Here is an 18,951-nt window from a genome sequence, read left to right as displayed (position 1 = left end):
GAAAGTGTACGTAACGTGATCTAGCGATCTACTTCAGGAAAAAGACGTATGAAGGTTCAACCCATGATCACACTCGCATTTTTTTTTCCCCTCTCTCTCTCTCTCTCTCTCTCTCTCTCTCTCTCTCTCTCTCTCTCTCTCAACGTTCTACGAAACTCATCCACCCGATCTCTCTCATTCTCACAAGTAATTAAATGGATTATTTAAAGAAACACAATCGTTCTTACAAAAATAGGTTTATTATTCAAATAACCCAATAAGAAATGAATAAAACAAAGCAAAGATTAAAATGCATAATAAATGAATTATCGAGTCAGATAACTAAACTCTAAACTGCAAAGCACTTCTGATTAAAGAAGTCTCATTATGGCTAATAGCCTGGAAATCCCCAAAATCACACATACTCCCAAATCAATAACTAAAGTCATGTCCAAAAAAAAACAGTCTACCACAAGTCCACAGACATCTGTCGAAAGAATTAAATATGATAGAAAACTCCCAAAAATATATGAAATGCAAAACACAATAATGGAAAGTGTAAAATGCATAGCCAAGATATGGCAAACGTAACATAACAAAATAACAATATAAAAGAGGTATGAATATTCATATTAAATTTCCCACACCAGTTCACAAGTTCATAATGATTAGAAAGTCATGGTAAAGATCACAAGTTCAATTTTCTCCCATAAAAACAGAGATTTGAGACTCTACCTTATCTGCCGATTTTCAAAGCCTGGAACCACTCCAAAGCTATGACTGGACAACTGCAGTTCTATCACGTTAATGAACGATCAAACTCACTTTTAGGGCAGATTTTGGCATAATCTAGATCAAAGTAACGCACGTACTCACGAATATACATAACGCTTCGGAGATCACCTGATTGCCAATATTGCTGAGCTTCTCGCGCAGAGAGCTGAGGAATCAAACTATTTGCTGAATACAAAGATTTTGCAACTGACGACTTCCATCAGTACCATCTCGCACCGAAAATTCTTTCATCACACTATGTACCTTATAACATTGTAGCGGCCATATTTTCTGAAATACATGTATTTTGAATGCAAAACGTAGTTTTTAATAGTGTATGTATTTTACTGGTTACATGAAGAATAGAATGAATTCCTTCTTATTACTTTGAGTGCAAAATTGTTGGTTTAGAGATTCTTCAGCAACAAAATATATGTATAAATTTACTAAAGCTGCGTTGACATACCTTTAAAACAAAATTAACCTCTCGAGGATAGAATTACGCTGCATAGAGTGAACTGGCAATTCTCTCTCTCTCTCTCTGTGTCATGTGCCACATAAACACAGCTAGAATTACGCTGCATAGAGGAAACTGGCAATTCTCTCTCTTCCTCATGTCGTTTGCTATGTAAACACAAGTATTGCTCAGTAACTTGGCTTTTGTCTTCGTAAAGTTTACCTTTGTCATGTCTTTTCTTTCCTAAAAAACATACAAAGCATCGTACTGTAGCTACCAGTCGGGCAGCAGATAGGTAAAACTGTTAATGCTCAGTGATTGGCTACGATACTTCCTACCCTTCCAGACAATAGCGTTTCCTAATGACGGAACGTACCGTGCGCAAGTTAAATTGGTTAAAATTTAAAAGCATTTCAGCCCAGTACAGTATAAATACAGAACAGCATTATATAAAATAAACATAAATCAAAAGTTTTTTTATTTACCTTTGGTAAATATAAAAGGAAAACGGTACATGACGAGCAGAGGAACAGTAACTATCTTAAATCATGGTCAAACATTACGTATTTTAAATCGGCTGACCCTCTTCGGTGTCTGTCTTATCCAATATCCGGGTTAATGAGGTCAGGCTTAGCAAGGGTCGACTGTAGCGCAATCGGCTCCTCCTATCTGATTATCTCTGCCTCTTGACTCCACCACCCCTTGGTGATCTTTCTCCCTTACTGGTACCAGACCTATCTATGTTCCTATGCTGCTTTGAAGAAGAAGATCCCACTACTGATGAGGCCATGGAAAAGGAGGGAGGCTCCACCAATCACAAGTCCTTTGTCGCACAAGTCCCTTGCCGCTGGCATCTTCCACTCTCAGATACTTGGATGGAGGGGAAAAGTGGGCTACCGAGTCCGGTCTCTCCCTTTTCTTACTAGATGAGACCATGTGGTGACAGACAAAGGTAGGTCTCCCCATATCAGAGGTTTCTGCAGCAATGTCAACCTTCATCCCATGGCTCAAGCATTATAGGAGCCTCTGGAAGATGTCTTCCGCTCTTTGCCTTCCAGTCTACAATGTAGTGGGCCTGAACAATTCCTTCACAGGCATTAATGGAAGATGGGGGAATATGACAGAGGGATTGACAGAGGGCATGGGTACCAGCTTGGCACGGGCTTCCTGGAAATGGAACCTGCCTTCTTCTCCCGCCGTTTCTCATACTTCGACCACTGCAGCAAGGGCCAGTCTTCACACTCCTTGCACATGGTTTCTCAGGAACATTCTCGGCCCTTGCATGAGATACAAGCAGAGGGGGGGGGGATCCATGGACATCAAGATACAAACTGAGTGGGGATCCACACATACCAAGGATATAAACAACACCAAGCCTTGCAAGGAAAGCACATATGTTCAGCCAAAAACTCTGGGCCACACTTAAAGCAAGGGAAGGAAGCACCTGAACACTCGATTGTCAAATTATCACTCACTTTGCACAGGGGAGGACACCACATGATTTGCGCTCTTATGCACAAGGACGCACTACTTTCTCCTCCATCAAACATAGGGTAAAAATCCCCAGAAGAAAAGCACAGATCGCATTGCAGTAACGAATGTGTTGAATGGGAAGCTATATTTATACATTCAATGACCTGACAATAATGTAACCCTCGTGAGTGCATGCACACCCTACAGACACAAAGAAACAGTATTGCGCAAAACGAGAGATGACTCAGAGAGATTGTGCAGAGGCGGACACGGCTGCGACCGCAATGGCCATGGACCTAACGGAAGAATTTTGTTTTTAGAGACAATTCAGTAGCAGCCGAAGCGCATCAAGCGCAAATATTCCATATATGCAGCGTCCGGAAGTAAAGGGGTGAAATCGCCATATCAACGATTTTGAGTTAGTCCTAGCAAATTATAGAGAAATCCATTTTCTATGATTTTCACATACTGGCCAAGCAATATCGACCCTTAAAACCACTGAACAGAGGGGTGGCAGTCAACAGGTTTTCACATGTATTTCTTGGTTTCATGTTCTCCCTCTGGGAAGTAAAAGGCGAACATGGCCATGAGGCGCGAGCCAATGAGCAACTCCCATTCATCCAGCCGAGTTTACAGTTTCGCACTCAACCAACCATAGCCCGCGTAGCACACCAGCACGGTAGTATTAAATGACCGACACCCGCGTGGAACAACAAAGTGATTTCTATTTTTGCCAATATTTTGGTGGTTTTACATCGTGAAAATGTCATGTAGTGATAGTGAAGTGGAGTATGAAGTCCCTAAGATTACTCTGCACAAATAAGGATGTAAGTGTCTGTAGTAATTATTTGACAATAATCTATGAACCATTTACATTGGGAACCGAGGGAAAAATACTGTAAATGTGTGGTATGTTAAAATTGCCAATCTATAAAAACTCATAAAAAATTTGTTTTTGGGTTTACAATGAAATGGCTCATTGTGTGTTTATGGTGAACAAAGAAGTTTATAAAAATGTAAAAAAAATTTTGTATTTTTCTATTTTCATAACTGTTTTGCATACTGGGGTATGCAAATTTTGATGTGTTATGATTTTTTTTTTCCAATGCAACATTATTGTTTTTTCATTTCTTCGTGTATGGCTAGGCAAAACGAGTAAAATACATATAAACATGGATGTAGTAAGTCAAGAGAAATGTCCGGTATCGATAGTTCAACTTTGAATGCATTTTACTCAAAATCAGGTTTTGGCGATATCACCCCTTTACCTCCGGACGTCTCATATGAAAGAGCAGGTTTGTATTCGTGTTGGGACAAACATATTTTTAACAACAAGACTGGCACATCAATTATGACAGCATAACTCCCTCTTGAGAACTGAATTAACAATATCTAACCGAGTTAGAAGTGTAAGTTAAGCAGAAGGGGAAAATAACAAATTTAAAAAGAGTACAAAAATCGTTGTGCAAACGAATGAGGCAAGCCGAAAGTTCACTTACATAAAAAATGTAAACACTGCATATAAGGCAAATGCAATGGAGATGGGGTTATCAGGTAAACAGATGGTGAATCCAACAGACATCTTTTGAAAAAAAAAAAAAAAAAATTAAGCATTTCGGGATAGAATTATTATCATTGTTCTCTACGGTAAATACTTGCTGGAAGCCAAACTAAAACCGTAGTTTATTTCAAAAGAATCTCAAAGTCTCCTGGGCCTATCAACATGCAACTTACCACTAATAACTGCAAATATCACTAGCGGTAAAGTAGATAAAATTTTTGAAATATCCAACTATAAAATTCTAAATTTAAAAATATACTAATAGAAACATACTCAGAATCGCTAAATATCATTAACAGAATACTATAAAAAAAAGAATGAAAATACCGTCAAACGATTAAAAAACAAATTTAAGATACCATAACAGAGTAAAAACAGTATCTAAATGCCGTCTCATCCGCCCAATGCGCCTCTCGTATGCAGAGGTTACACTTTCATGCCGCTGTAGGCCTGGGAGAAGGGTTCCTCGCATCTCTTGATACCATGGATTGAATTTTAAAGACGAAGGGCTGGAGGTGAGGGATAAGGGGGTGGGGGTGAAGTGGCCCTATTCATGAACAAAATGGAGAGGGATATTCTAAGGAAATTCAGTATTCAGGGTCAGCGCATAAAATGGGTTACTGGTATCGAGGGGACGTGCAAGCCTTGAGATCGATGTGTATAGCTGGGGAAATACTAGATCGGAAATGGAGCTCTTCCAACTAAGTTTATGCATTCAAATACGCCGGCACAAAGACCGAATAAAAGAGGAGGGTTTGGGGTACTGATCTGAAATGCCCGACAGCCAGCGAGCTCCCAACAAACCTTAACATGTGGTGCCAGCTGCAATGGGTCACGATGAGTTGCTAGTGATCGCAAAGACTGGTGCCGAATGAGCGGCATTTGATTGTCAGAATGAATGAGCGAAATACTTATGACAAATAATGAGTAATTAACGTCACTCAAAAGTATCTTTCACTTCCTTCGCTTTCTATATTTAAGAGTCCGAGAGGGGCACGTCTGGCGATAACAATCTTGGCCTTTCGAGAAAGGTTGGTGTTAATGGATTTCTCCTGTCAGGTTACTCGATTCAAGAAATGAAGACGAAGAGAAAAAACAACTCAACACTTTGGGAGAATGAATAAGATTTCCATAATCACCCTCAGTATTTGTGAGACAACAACTTGCACAAATTATCCTGGATTTTCCTAATTTATTATATTGAGTGAAATAAGTTATCAGAAACGTAAAATGAAATTTTAAAAACCTAAAATCAACAAACCATTACATCACCGAAATTACTTCTTTGTTTGGTGGTTTTTCTGTCTACTCCGACTCCACTCCTACGTATAGGAATTCTTTCACTGTTTCCGTTTTCTTTGCAGTGCACGTTCTGTGTCTTAGTGGAAAAGTTTCTGGAGGAATTCTTTCCAAAGTCCGACGCAGTAAATAGAACGCAACAAGTCAAAGAACACAGCTCTGTGAAGGCTGCTGATCTCCAAGGAATAAATGCGGGTAGTGATGGCTTGGCGGGTAATACGTGTCGGCTTGAAAGGAGGAAGGAGCTTCTCCACTAGGTCCATGAACAGTGACTGAAAAGGTGCCTGTCAAGAAAGAGAACAAATGACGCATACATCATGAATATGCGTGTACACTTGTACTCAAGAAAGCTCCCCATAAACATTTACTGATTAAAATAAACGCAACACTAACATTAATAATAATAATAATAATAATAATAATAATAATAATAATAATAATAATAATAATAATAATAATAATAATAATAATAATAATATGCCATCCATGCCACAAAACAGGCTCAACTATCCTTTTTCCAAACCCAGTCTGTTTAGTCAGGTATTAGCTTTTCCTCAAGTGAAACTCCATAAATACCTCTACTCTACGGAAATGTATAGAGACTCCTTAAATCTGTGCACTCCTTGCTGTCCTCTAATCTGAGTTATTTCCTAAACTTACAAAAGCTTGTAAACTTCACATGTCTTAATGCTGATATTGGCAATCCAGCTCTCGCGATAAACAGATGGGTAAGGGCATTATTATTATTATTATTATTATTATTATTATTATTATTATTATTATTATTATTATTATTATTATTATTCTGTGAACATTGCCTTGAATATTGCTCTCAAGAGCTCCTAGACTATAAGCCATCAGACTTCCTCGCCCAAATGTACTTGTCAAGCATAACTCCGTAACGTACCGTGGGGAAATGGGGAAATCGATGGTCAGCCGGTTTGATTTGTCCTTCAAACTCTTCCTTCATGAATGAAGAACTCTTTGCTTTCGTCTGTCCCTGAATAAGTGAACTTTGTTTTGTTTGTGATCATCTCTGTCTCTTCATCACGAAGAATATTCATAATTTTTCTTTGAGGGCCGCCCAACTTCCCTCCCCTTCCACAATCCCCCAAAAACCTTACCAAAATAAAAGCTGCCTCCACTTGAGTCTCTTGCAACTTACAATGACTCTAGGCGTCCCGAAAAGACTGCCACTGAAGGCCTCTCAACATAACGTCCTGCCTTATTGTCAGGATCAAATTAAGGTGACCCTACGCAGGCACTATCTTCCTTTGAAGAGCATACCTTAGTAACTGAACAATCAAAATCTGTGAATCTTACTTATTCACCCAATTATTGTACATTCCTGGTCAATATGAATCAAATATATCATAATATCAACGTTATGGGACATCTATACGTGTATGCAGGCATTTACTTTTTTAGCATAATGCCATCTCCTGTTCAAGTTCTTCAGTATGTACGAAAATAACGATAAGAATACGTTTTATAAAGAGCCCAGGAAAGGTATAGGGGGAATACAACCATAGATAAAGATGCATGCACACGCGCACACACACACACACACAGAGAGAGAGAGAGAGAGAGAGAGAGAGAGAGAGAGAGAGAGAGAGAGAGAGAGGTACTCGCACCATCTAGTGCCATTACTTTGAGGAAATTGAATAACGAAAGTCACGAAATTTGGTTAAAGCTGTTAGGATGGGGAAAGTTTTAACGATCAGAAAATTTCGCGGTATGTCAGTATGCATGAGGTTTCCGCGAAGCTTCTTCCTACACGAAATTCATAAAGGATATTTACGAGAAGAAATTGCAATATACAGTAGGTCATGAGAATCACGGTTTCCTATTTACGAATGTTATTCTAAATGACTGTGAATAGAAAACATATACACAGTCATTAAGTAAATAAGCGAAGTCCGCGTCAAAAGTGCAAATCTACCAACTAGGACATACCAAATATAGTTAGACGAGGCATTCAAACCTCTAATATGAAAATGCAGAAAAATAAATAAACAAAAAGAAAATCTACAATCGTAATAACGTCAACCGCAGAGGCCGATTCCGAAATGAGCTATATGGAATCGAAGACCCCATTTCACCGACATATGAAAAAGAAAAAAGAAAAATGGCGGCTGAATCGCACAGGGGAATTACGACAGGGGATTGAAAGACGATTAGATCGGCTTTATGGAGTTTCATTCGAGGGGATTTTGAGAGGATCGGGCGTCGGCATGCCATTTCTGATTACCTTTCCGAAGACGCGTGCTCTCTCTCTCTCTCTCTCTTTCATTCCCGTGTTGTCTGTCTGCAATTATAAAAAGTGGAATATATACGATTGCTTTCGCGAGTCAGACGGGCCGGGGTGGATGATGTGGGTGTAGTGAGGGGGAGGGAATACAATGTTTCAAGGCCAGCCTTATGGCTACAGGCGAACTCTCTCTCTCATTCATTAATAATTCTAAATTCGTTTATTGACAAACTGAAGCGCGCTATGCGTCATATGTAATAATCGATGCATACAATCTTAATGTTGTGTGGCAAATGCATCCAAAATAACGAGACTGGTTTTTGCACAAGAGATACTCATCGCAGTGGCTCTCAGGCATTCATAATGACCCACTCTCAACCCCACTTGAGCTCTGTGATGTCAGTTAGAAGGTTTGATCTTTAAAAAAAAAATCATCAGATAGAAAGATTTATATTGCATTTTTTCACGTTTATAATCGAAGGACTCTGGTCAGGTATAAGTACGTACCCTCACTACTTTTATAAATACGGATTCCCATCCTATTTTACTCACTGCCCTCAATATACATTAACTGCATAATATTTGTAATAGTAATTTGTACAGGAAAGAATTATTACGTATAATTAGTTGAGGATTATTTTATTTGAACCACTTATTTTGCGGCTGAATATTCAATCCGTTAAATGATGCTCAGAGCATTTCTAACGGTGCTACAGTGTAACAATCATTAGGGTTGATTCAATATAGCATAAGTGGCTAATGAATACCTTCCGTATTAAATCATTTCAACCTCCCATATGGAATAAACCCAATCTTCCATATCAATGAATCCCTCTCATAGGGAATTGACGCAACACGACATATGGAATCATTCTATCTTTCCATAATGAATGAAATCAACCTACCATAAGGAATTACCTTCATGTTCCAAATGACATTAATCCAGTCTTCCGCACAGTATTAATTCAAGCCTCCTTGAAGAATTAAAGCAACCATAGGCGAACTTCCACACATGAGGAAATTAGATAGATGTGAATAATTCCTTCGGCCAATTTAACACGAGAGAGACATCAAATCGTATATCTAATTCCTGAGTACAGGTAATAGGATGAATAACAATGAACGATTCTGAAAACGGTCGTTATAAAGGTCCCACTTTTTTTGTTCTTGCTCTCACTTGGGTCTAGGTCAAATACAAGCATTCGGTTGCCTGTCCTACTGACCTCTACATCTAAATTAAAATTAATATTAAATGTATTTTAATATCATCGCATTCCGATTGTTAAGGGATCCGGCCCCTGATGCCTTCGAAAAAGCGAATTCTTGTCATGGCGGCGGGGATAAGTGAATCCAAAAAGTCTTCACTACATGAATTGCACACGAGAGAGAGAGAGAGAGAGAGAGAGAGAGAGAGAGAGAGAGAGAGAGAGAGAGAGAGAGAGAGAATGTAAATCGTTTATAAGAAAATGTGAATAAAAGTTCATCAAATCAGTTTATGAAGTACTGTACAGGAAGTCAGAAGGATCAGCGGTTGCAAAAAAAGTCTAGAACTCAATCCAAGCGAATAACTATAGAACAGGAGCTTTCGACCTTCGCTAAGGTCCTCTTCAGCCACACTAAACAATAATAAGAGTGTTTACAAGGAAATAAAAAGTAAAAAACGCAAAAGTTAAAAGAGCAATTCAAATGGAAACGTCAATCTGACGGTCTTCCTTGGGTATCTTCATTTCTTGGAGGCGTCTTCTTGTTGTTTAAGTAATTAAGTCGTTTGCTGGCAATGGGAGCAATTTACTCTAAAATATTTAACGGCAGATTAGCTGCCAAGCATATTACGCGATCTCAGAAAATGTCTTTAGAGGTGGCGCCTTGGTTTCCTTGAAAAGTATCCAGCTGCTTGATGAGTGTCCCCTCTTTTATTGGTATTTTGCGTCTTGCATATAATCGTGTCAAAAGAAATCTGAAGGTCTAAATCAAGACCATGGTTGGCGACGTCACTGGCACCGGTCCTACATGCATCCTTATGCTCGACTATTCTGACTAGGCAATCTCTTCCAGTCTCCTTGAAGTACACTTGAGTACAATCACTACAGGGAATAATGTGGACGCCAAAATTTAATTCGAAATTCTTAACAGAATTCTCGGAAAGCTTCTGCTAGAACGAGTTGTTGAACCCGAAAACTAAATTACTGGCGTAAGGCAATTTTAAAATATTTTTGAATTTCACCTGGGTTTTATTGCTTTTGTTGTAGAAGGCCCTTTTAACGGTGGATAAGGCTTTGGAAATGAAATGTTTTGGAAATCGTTGCTGACTTGATATATTGTAGCAAAGGCGTGAGTAAGAGTCAGCATCTACAAACTTATTAATTTATTCAGATAACAAACAGACAGGTCAATAACTCTTGCGAGCGGAAATATAGCTCCTGACATCAGGCGAACTAAAACAGAGGTCACCATACAATCATTTGTGTTTGTTGACAGATGAATATATACATATAAATTGATAGACAAGGTATGACTGAAACTATGGTACATATGGCTGAAATGCTGACATCGTAATGCGTACGGTGACAATAATACAGGTACATTTGATCTGACAATAACATAAATGAAGATATGTACATAAAAGATGTGCGATGTATGCTGTGTTTCTTGTGTCCGCATGTTTTGCACATGAAGATGTTGTTGTGATGAGATTAGCGAGCCAGGTGAGATGAAGGTGTGTGGGGTCCAAGTGGTGCCCTACAGGACTCCCTGCCTTGGAGGCCTACAGTTATAGGACGGTTTCTGGGAGGTAAGCAGGTTTTAGGCGGTCGATAGATACCCACGTTGTCCTGCCATCTACTGCAAGTGGTAGGCCTTGTGTCATCTCTGGATGATACGGTATGGTCCCAAGTAGGCTGGAGAGACGGGGGGGGGGGGCCTCTGTATGCGTCTACCCTTATGAATGCATATTCTGCGTTCTGCAGCTTACTGGGGATGTATACTTCTCTGGTCACGTGGCAGTCCGTCTTGGTTGGCATTATCCGTTCTAATGCTTTAGTGCTTGACTGTATAGTACAGTACTTCTGTTGGAGATGCATTGAATGCTGCATGAGGTGTCGTACGTAGGCCCAGTAAGACCCACGGTAACTCCTTTCTCCAGCTCCTGCCTTGACATCTGACAGTGAGTGATGCTTTCAATGACTGATGTAGCCTTTCAATGATGCCGTTGGCTTCTGGACTGTAGGCCGTTGTGTGTGTTATCTTTGTCCCCAAACTGTCTGCGAGGGCGTTCCACAGGGTGGACATGACGTTGGCTCCTGCTGCTTGTGATGATCTGCAGGACTCTGTGCCTGCCGACCCATCCGACGGGGGCTTTTGCGCAGCTTTCCACCATCTGTTGCCGTATTGGTATTGCTTCGGGCCACCTGGTATTTCTGTTGATGATGGTGAACAGGTATCTGTGCCCCTCGGAGGAAGGATAGGGGTCCCACTATGTCAACATGGATGTGGGCGAGTTGGCAGTGTGTTGTTTGGAACTCTCCTATTCTGCTCTCTAGGTGTCTGACACAGGATGCATTCTCTTGTCCAGTTTTTTATGTCCTTTTCTATTCCCCACCAGATGTACTGCTCTACTATGATTCTGGCGATTGACCGGCCTGATGGGTGGGACAGGTTGTGGCGAGTGTGAAGGCTTTTCTTTTGAGGCCCTCTGGCAGGTGGGGCGAGGGCATCCGGTGCTCGACTTGCAGGCGATGGTCGTCTCTCCACTGTTGACTGACAGGTCACTCCATGTAGGGGTGGTGTTGTCCTGCCGCAGCCACTGTAGGTCCACGTTGTCTCTTTGTGCTTCTGCTATTTTGGGATAGGCTATCCCTGGCTGGATGGTGTTGACACAGTTTCTTGATACTATTTGTTTTATTTTAGTGCTTTTCCTATGGCTGTGTGGCCATACTGTTTTGTCTTTTGATTTGGATGGGGAGGAGGATGATTTTATTAATTTATATTTTTATTTTTTGGTGCAGGAGTGTTCAGCTACTGCTGACAGGTGCCTCTATTGCCATGCTGACCATGCATCTGCTGACTCTGTGAAGGTGTGCACCAAAGGTTGATGGTCTGTTTGTATGACAAACTGTCGTCCCTCAAGCATGTGGTGGAAGTGGTGGACAGTTTTAGAGACTGCTAGAAGCTCCCTGTCAAAAGTGGAGTATTTCTGTTCTGTTGTTGTTACCGTCTTGCTGAAGAATGCTAGTGGACGATGACCATCATCTGTGTCCTGCTTTAGTACGGCAGCCATCGCTGTGTTACTTGCGTCTGTTGTCAATGTGAGGGACCTATGGGGTAGAGGAAAAATTAATGTGGTTGCAGAGGTTAATGCTTGTTTTGCTAACAGAAATGCATTATCTTGATTTTCTGACCAATTTAACTGTTTTTGTTTTCCTTGTAGGCATTGATATATTGGGCTCATAATTTTGACAATGTTAGGGATGAATCTATGGTAATAGCTGATTAGTCCTGAAAACTCTTGTACTGCTTTAATTGTTGCTGGCTTTGGGAAGTTGGTGATTACTTTTACTTTTTCTGGTACTAGTTTAATGCCCTCTGGGCTTACCTGATGTCCCAGGAATTCCACCGTTTTCTTTGCCCATTCAAATTTGTCTTCCCTTACTACTAGTCCATTTTCTTTGAGTATTTGTAGTAATTTCTGACGTCTTTAAGATGATGCTTGAGGTTGGGGCTAAATTTGAGGATATTGTTGGCGTAGACCACGCAGAATGGAAGGTTACCAAGCAGTTCATCCACCAGTCATTGGAAAGTTGCACCTGTGTTACGAAGGCTGAAACAGCTGTCGTTGAATCTAGGTTTGTTTTGACGTTTAGTTGCTGGTAGTCTCCACATGCATGCCATGTTCCATCGGGTTTTGTTACCATGTGGAGGGGGCTGCCCATGGGCTGGGGGCTTTTTTGGCATATTCCCGCAGTCTCCATCTCCTTGAACACTTGTTTGGTGTAGGCGAGCTTCTTGGGGGCTAAACGTCTGAAACGAGTGGATAGTGGGGCCTTCAGTTTCTATATGGTGATAGATGCATTTTGCTTGTTAAGTTGTGCTGCAGGTCATCTTTGAAGACTGCTCGGTAGTCTTGCAGAAGTTATATTTCCGGCGGTGGGGCAGCTGCTGCGATGGGGCATATTTGTCGTCACTGCTGCTGTGGTGACGATGTGCTGGCAGTTCATCTGCATGGCTGTTGATGAGATGATGTCGGAGTCGTTTTCAGGGCCAGTTGTTTTGATGCTACATCCACTGGCAGATTGTGTGATGTTAGGAAGTCTGTTCCTAACAGTGCTATTGTCACATCTGCCGTGATGAAGGTCCCACTGTAGTCTTTTCCATTGAATGACACATTCATATCCCGCCTCCTGTACAGTACATCTTGAGTGGTGCTCCGCTGGCATTGGATACATGGAGGTTGGTAGGTGGAGTGGGGTTGAGTCGTTCATTCGGACTGGCTGGCACAAATGACCTGCATGCTCCGGTGTCAATGAGGAATTCTGTGTCTGACCTTTCGTCCCTGATGAAGAAGCATGTGGAGCCTCTACGTTCATACTTGGAAGAAAGACAGCGGTGGGCAGGTGCAGTTTCTCTTAAGAGGCAACCGGTCTGCTCACCACTGATGTTTAGTTGGATGGGTCGTGGGCGTGACCATCTTGCATGTTTTTTGAAAACAAGAAGCCTTTGTCACATGCGCAGGTTTTCTTCCTGAATCTCCAGTGGAAGTAACAGATTCCCTCTGGTAGTTCGTCTTTCTTCTTTCTGGTCTTTCACTTGATGAATTGCTTGGGGAAGTTTCGTTTGTGGATGGGGGTGGCTGGTCCCTCCGGGTCACTCTTGGATTCCATGTTGGTTGACTGCTAGGCCTGTTGTGCTGCTGCTGCTCTTGCTGGTGGTGGCTGTGTGGGCTATGCTGTCTTGTGGGCCATGTGCACTGCGTCGACCAACTTCAGGAATTCCTTGATTGGTATGGTGGAGGCATTGGGCATGGCTGCCACTGTCTGGCATGGTAATCTTGTGAGGAGTGCCTCTCTCACAAGGTCTACGGGTGACTCAGGTAGGCTATCTGTGGTGGGTAGTGTGATGAGCTGCTGCACCTGTTTGTAGACGTGCGATGGCTGCTCGTCTCCTATGGGTGCTTCCACACAGTTGAGGAATTTCTTGGCTCTTAGGGCGGGTGGCATGCTGAAGGATGAATTCAGCTGGTCCTTCAGCAATCTGTAGGTGACGGGGGTTTGAACTTCTTCAAGCCATCCTGCAATTTGCTTGAAGACGTCGTCCGGCAGGAATTCGAGGATGGTGTCTTCTTTGCATGTTGAGGTGATTTTCTTCAATCGGAAGAGTTTCCGCCCAGAAGACCAAGCTTCTGGGGTTGTGGGGTGTGAATGGAGGTAGATGTGTGGTGGCGGCGGTGATGGTCTCGCTGGAGAGGCTGGCATCACGAGGGCTGGCTGGGTTGGTCATCTCAGTGGTCACCAATGTAGCGAAGGTGTGAGTAAGAGTCAGCGTCTACAAACTTACTAATTTATTCAGACAACAAACAGACAGGTCAATAACTCTTGTGAGCAGATATGTAGCGCCTGACATCAGGCGACCAAAAACAGAGGTTACCACACAATCATTTGTGTTTGTTGATGATGAATATATACATATAAATTGTTATACAAGGCATGACTGAAGCTATGGTACTATGGCTGAAATGCTGACATTGTAATGAATATGGTGACAATAATCCATTTGATTTGACAATATGAAAGAAGATATGGTATATAAAAGATGCATGACGTATGCTGTGTTTCTTGTGTCCGCACTTTTTGCGTATGGAGATGTTGTTGTGATGAGATTAGCGAGCCAGGTGAGATGATGGTGTGTGGGGTCCACATGGGACCCTACAGTATCATATATGTGGTTAATCTCTTTAAAAACTGACGGTCACAAATTCTGTGAGCCCAAAGGCTCAAATACACACACACACATGTATATATATCACAAACCACACAATAACCTCTTACGCTCTTCTGCACGATGCAGAATATCGCAAAACATTTCGTAACTAGAACCATTACAGTCACTGACAAAACGTCAACCTGAAACTCAATCTACTTACTGAAAAAATAACGAAGGTATTTCATAAATCCTGTAAGTAACAATGGCAGACCTACAATGATATTATTACAAAAATGACTCAATAAATCACGCAATGAAAAACTCGTGTAAAGTACCATTGAAAAATGTGACAAAATGAGAAGTCAGTTTAAACGACGTCGCAGCAGCATGGCGGCCGATATGAATGTTTAATCACATTTAGCTACACTTTAATGACCACAATTCATCTTCCTCTTAAGGAAAGTCTTGCAGCCACTTTAATCTACTAGAGTAGTGTTCTCTCGTGTTACAAAAAAGCTTTATACATTACAGTTGAAAACAACTATGTGTGAAATCATTTGGTTAAGAGCTTTGCCTTTATACTTAAAAGTCCTTTGAAAACGCCCATTTTATCCTTTACCACAAAAATCAAGTTTGAATGCCCTGTGTACTGATAAGAAAAACAGCTCATACTTTTATGCGTGTTTATTCAAACACAACAATACCAGCCCACACACATAAACGTGTGTGTATTATGTATGTATATGTATGTATATTTATATACACATTATATATATACATACATACACACATATGTATATATATGTGTTCTGTGAGCGTGTGCGCGAGCATGAGGGATTTTTGGCATATCTGTTAAGTATGGTGTGACTGGACTAAATGGGAATAGAGAGAGTAGTGTGGAAATGAAGTCGGAAAGAGTCCTGATTGCTGATCCTCAGAATATTCATACGTAGAATTGCTAAAGAGAAAACGGTTAAGATACTATTTAATGCAATGGTGAGTAGCGGGGTGGTGAGAGGTATGTTGTCCGTTATCTGGAAGAAGTAATTGTGTACATATAACTTTTATCTAAAGAAGTGAAAAATGGGTTAAGGTAAAGGACATTAAAATCCAAATGTTTGAAAAGAACGTATTTGTAAAAGATAAGTTCAAAGATTCAGCAGCAATGCTTGTCAACACAGGAGGGAAGGAAGAGGGAATAAAAACAGTAAGTGGTGGTAAGATGCAACCAGTGTAACCAAAAGAAAAGCGGCGGAGGTTTCAAGTGCTGTTCCAAGACATTTTGTAGCAATAAACAATAAGATGAATACGGTATCCACGTACAAGTGAGTGAAAAAAATTTGAGTATTGTGATTTAATACTGTGCGGAGAAGTTAATGAGGAATGGATCTTAGAATCAAAATTGCTACTGGAATGATGCTGCTTGAACAGAATGCTGTCAAGTGCGCTGAGTAAGGTTTTGAAGATTTTGTGTGTGGAGCATTGGACAGAGCAGCTCTGCATGATGAGACTGAAAGAAGTTAGTGAAGTTTATACGATGGTAGGCTACAGCTGATACAAGTTACTAAAAGGATTCTATGAGCATAAAATTGCATAAAAAACAGGGATGTTGTATCTGGAATAGACAAATGACAGAAAGATTGAGAGGGATAGCAATATGGGTTTAGAAAAGGGGAAAGGTGTGTGGTTCCATTGTATGCTATGAAAGTGTTATGTGAGAAATTCGAAAGTAAAAGGAATAGTCTGTTTGTGGCATACATGAAACTAGCGCAGAAACATCCTATGAGGCGCAGTGTGGAAGGTGCTGAAATACGTGGTTAAAAAGATACCTAGCCGAGAGCAATCAAAAGATGATGAAAGCGAAGTGATAGAATGGCTGTTCAGTATCGTTATGGATGGAGTGATGTGAGAGGTCAGAGAAAGAAAATTGCATGTAGGTGCAAAGTTGTGGGTTAAGAAAAGGGTCCGTGAATTGAGTGTGAAGTGGTTGAATTTCGCAGATAACACAATGTTATTCTGAGATACTGAAGAGAGGATGCAAAAACTAGTGAAAGAGTTTAAAAGTGTTTGTAAGATGAAGTTGAAAGTGAATGTGAGCAATGGTATGAGCATAAATAAACCAAGAAGATGGAGCAATTAATGTTAATACAGATATGAGCATTAACTGTAACACACGATGGCAAGATGGGAGTAGAGATGGGTCACGGAAAAGAAAATGCAAGAACGGTTTCGGGTGTATGCAAAACAATTGGAAGAGAAGAGGCGTGTGTACAGAAGCCAAAGGCGGAGTGTTAAATGCGAATAAAAGAAACAAGCTGGCAGTTCAAAGGAAATGTATACATTGTGTAAGTGAGGTAAGAAGAATTGGAAATGTGAGAAATGTGCAGCTATGCAAAAGGGGAGGAATAGCTTAGCGTAGCTGAACAGATGGATCAGAGTGACCGAGAGGTAGATCGGGTGGAGAGAACAGAGGACGAGAGGTTGGCCAATCGTATAATTCGGAACTGGGAGGAGGAAGAAGAGGAACACTTAACAAGATGCTGGACAGACGGAAAGGCCTTAGTATCCACGAAAGTCCGTATAGCACAATGGAGAAAGGTACAGTGCGTATTGGTGGATTCCGAGAGCTGTTGGTGAGAGTTCTGCGTAGGTGCAAGGAGCGGGCAAATTTCAGGAAGTTTTCTGCACTCGGGGTTCATCCTAGATATAGCAATTCATGTATAATGGCAGCAGTGACCATTGTTATATCTTCGGCGTCGCCCACTATTTGGGCACACAGTTTCAAGTTGGGAGAGAGAGAGAGAGAGAGAGAGAGAGAGAGAGAGAGAGAGAGAGAGAGAGAGAGAGAGAGAGAGAGAGAGAGTGCAAGCTCACACGCATGTGACAAAGGAGCCAGTTATGGTAAACGGCTAATAACTTTCTTCTGTGGGCTCCAACGATTCCATTAATTTTGGGACAGGAAATTAGTTTCCTGGGTCTGAATTACTTTCAGTGACGAATTCATCTTACGTTTAGCGCGTAAATGTTTCGTCGTTAACATACTTGCCTCGTTATTAGAAAACTTCCTTTTCACAACGGCGACCAGTAAGGTCCACAAATAGATTTTCCCGATATGACAACCAAAATTATGTCAATTTTCACAAGTTTATTAGCGAAACTGGCAATGGCAATGAAAGCATATTTTTCCTGAACTTTTTACTCTTCAATCTAGGTGCCTAATAATCCCCTAAACCGTGATTTTAATCTGCGAATAAGAGGCAAACATGTACAGGACTGGATGAAAATGATTTCCCTATCTTCGTAGAAAATGAAAAAAAAAAAAGAGTGCACGTGTCGATGATAATTTTATGAGCGCAAGCCATTTTTAATTAGACAAGGTATATGGCCTGGAAAATGTGGCACCTCATTACCTTTAAAAAATTTCCAGCGAGTTTTTGCCAAAGCCTGGCTGTTCTGGGAATTCTGTAACGTGACCGCAAGCCTCACAATTTGTGTATGTTCACTTATGGCACCAAACCTTTAAGGCCTGTTTCAGTACGGTTATTTTTGTTTTTATGTATCTAGTCATTAATTAATCAAATATACAAACGGCAGAGGCGTTAACCACATACTACCTGAAATACCAAACGGAACATCCAAAAAACATTAGCTTCAACATCATCAGTCTCTAGGGGAATTCAACCCACCACCTTGGATACCAAGGATCAGAGACGTAATTCCCCGGAAACATGAAACCTGCTACGCTCTGCAGGTCGTAAACGATGCAGAGAGCAATACAAACTTGAGAGACGAAGGCACAACAACGGTTGCCAATCAATTCTCTCGGCGAGCGCCGTCTCTCCTACCCACGGGGACCCCACTCTCTCAACAAACTTTGAAATATGGAATTTATGCAGAGATATGAATAACATACATTCATCACTGTGACTAAAGGAAAGCAAAGTTTATCGTCATCGACTCCCAACTGCATCCAAAGTTATGATGAAGATCCGGAGCGGCGCAGCCTGGATGGCGAATTAATCAATGTGAAAATCAAAAGTAAATTTAAAAAGGAAATTAAGAAAGAGGTACAAATAACACTTAACTAACTTTGGTGGATTATACGATTAATTAAAGTAAAATGTCTTGTATAGAATTAACGACTGAAATTATAAAATTACCAGAATATTATAATACATATATGTACATGTATATGTATGTGTATATATATACATACACACACAATATATATATATATATATA

General features: G+C 40.8%; 1 protein-coding gene across 1 annotated transcript in view; it reads right to left on the bottom strand.

The window, feature by feature from the left end:
• The window catches only part of LOC136847456 (histone-lysine N-methyltransferase SUV39H1-like), a 933,410-nt gene that overhangs the window by 576,206 nt on the left and 338,253 nt on the right, over nt 1–18,951 (bottom strand). The window lies entirely within an intron of this gene.

The sequence above is a fragment of the Macrobrachium rosenbergii genome, chromosome 16, assembly GCF_040412425.1.
Source record: "Macrobrachium rosenbergii isolate ZJJX-2024 chromosome 16, ASM4041242v1, whole genome shotgun sequence".
In the NCBI taxonomy this organism is placed as follows: domain Eukaryota; kingdom Metazoa; phylum Arthropoda; class Malacostraca; order Decapoda; family Palaemonidae; genus Macrobrachium; species Macrobrachium rosenbergii.
Note: the sequence above shows the minus strand (reverse complement) of the source record. Positions and strands in the feature narration are given on the sequence as shown.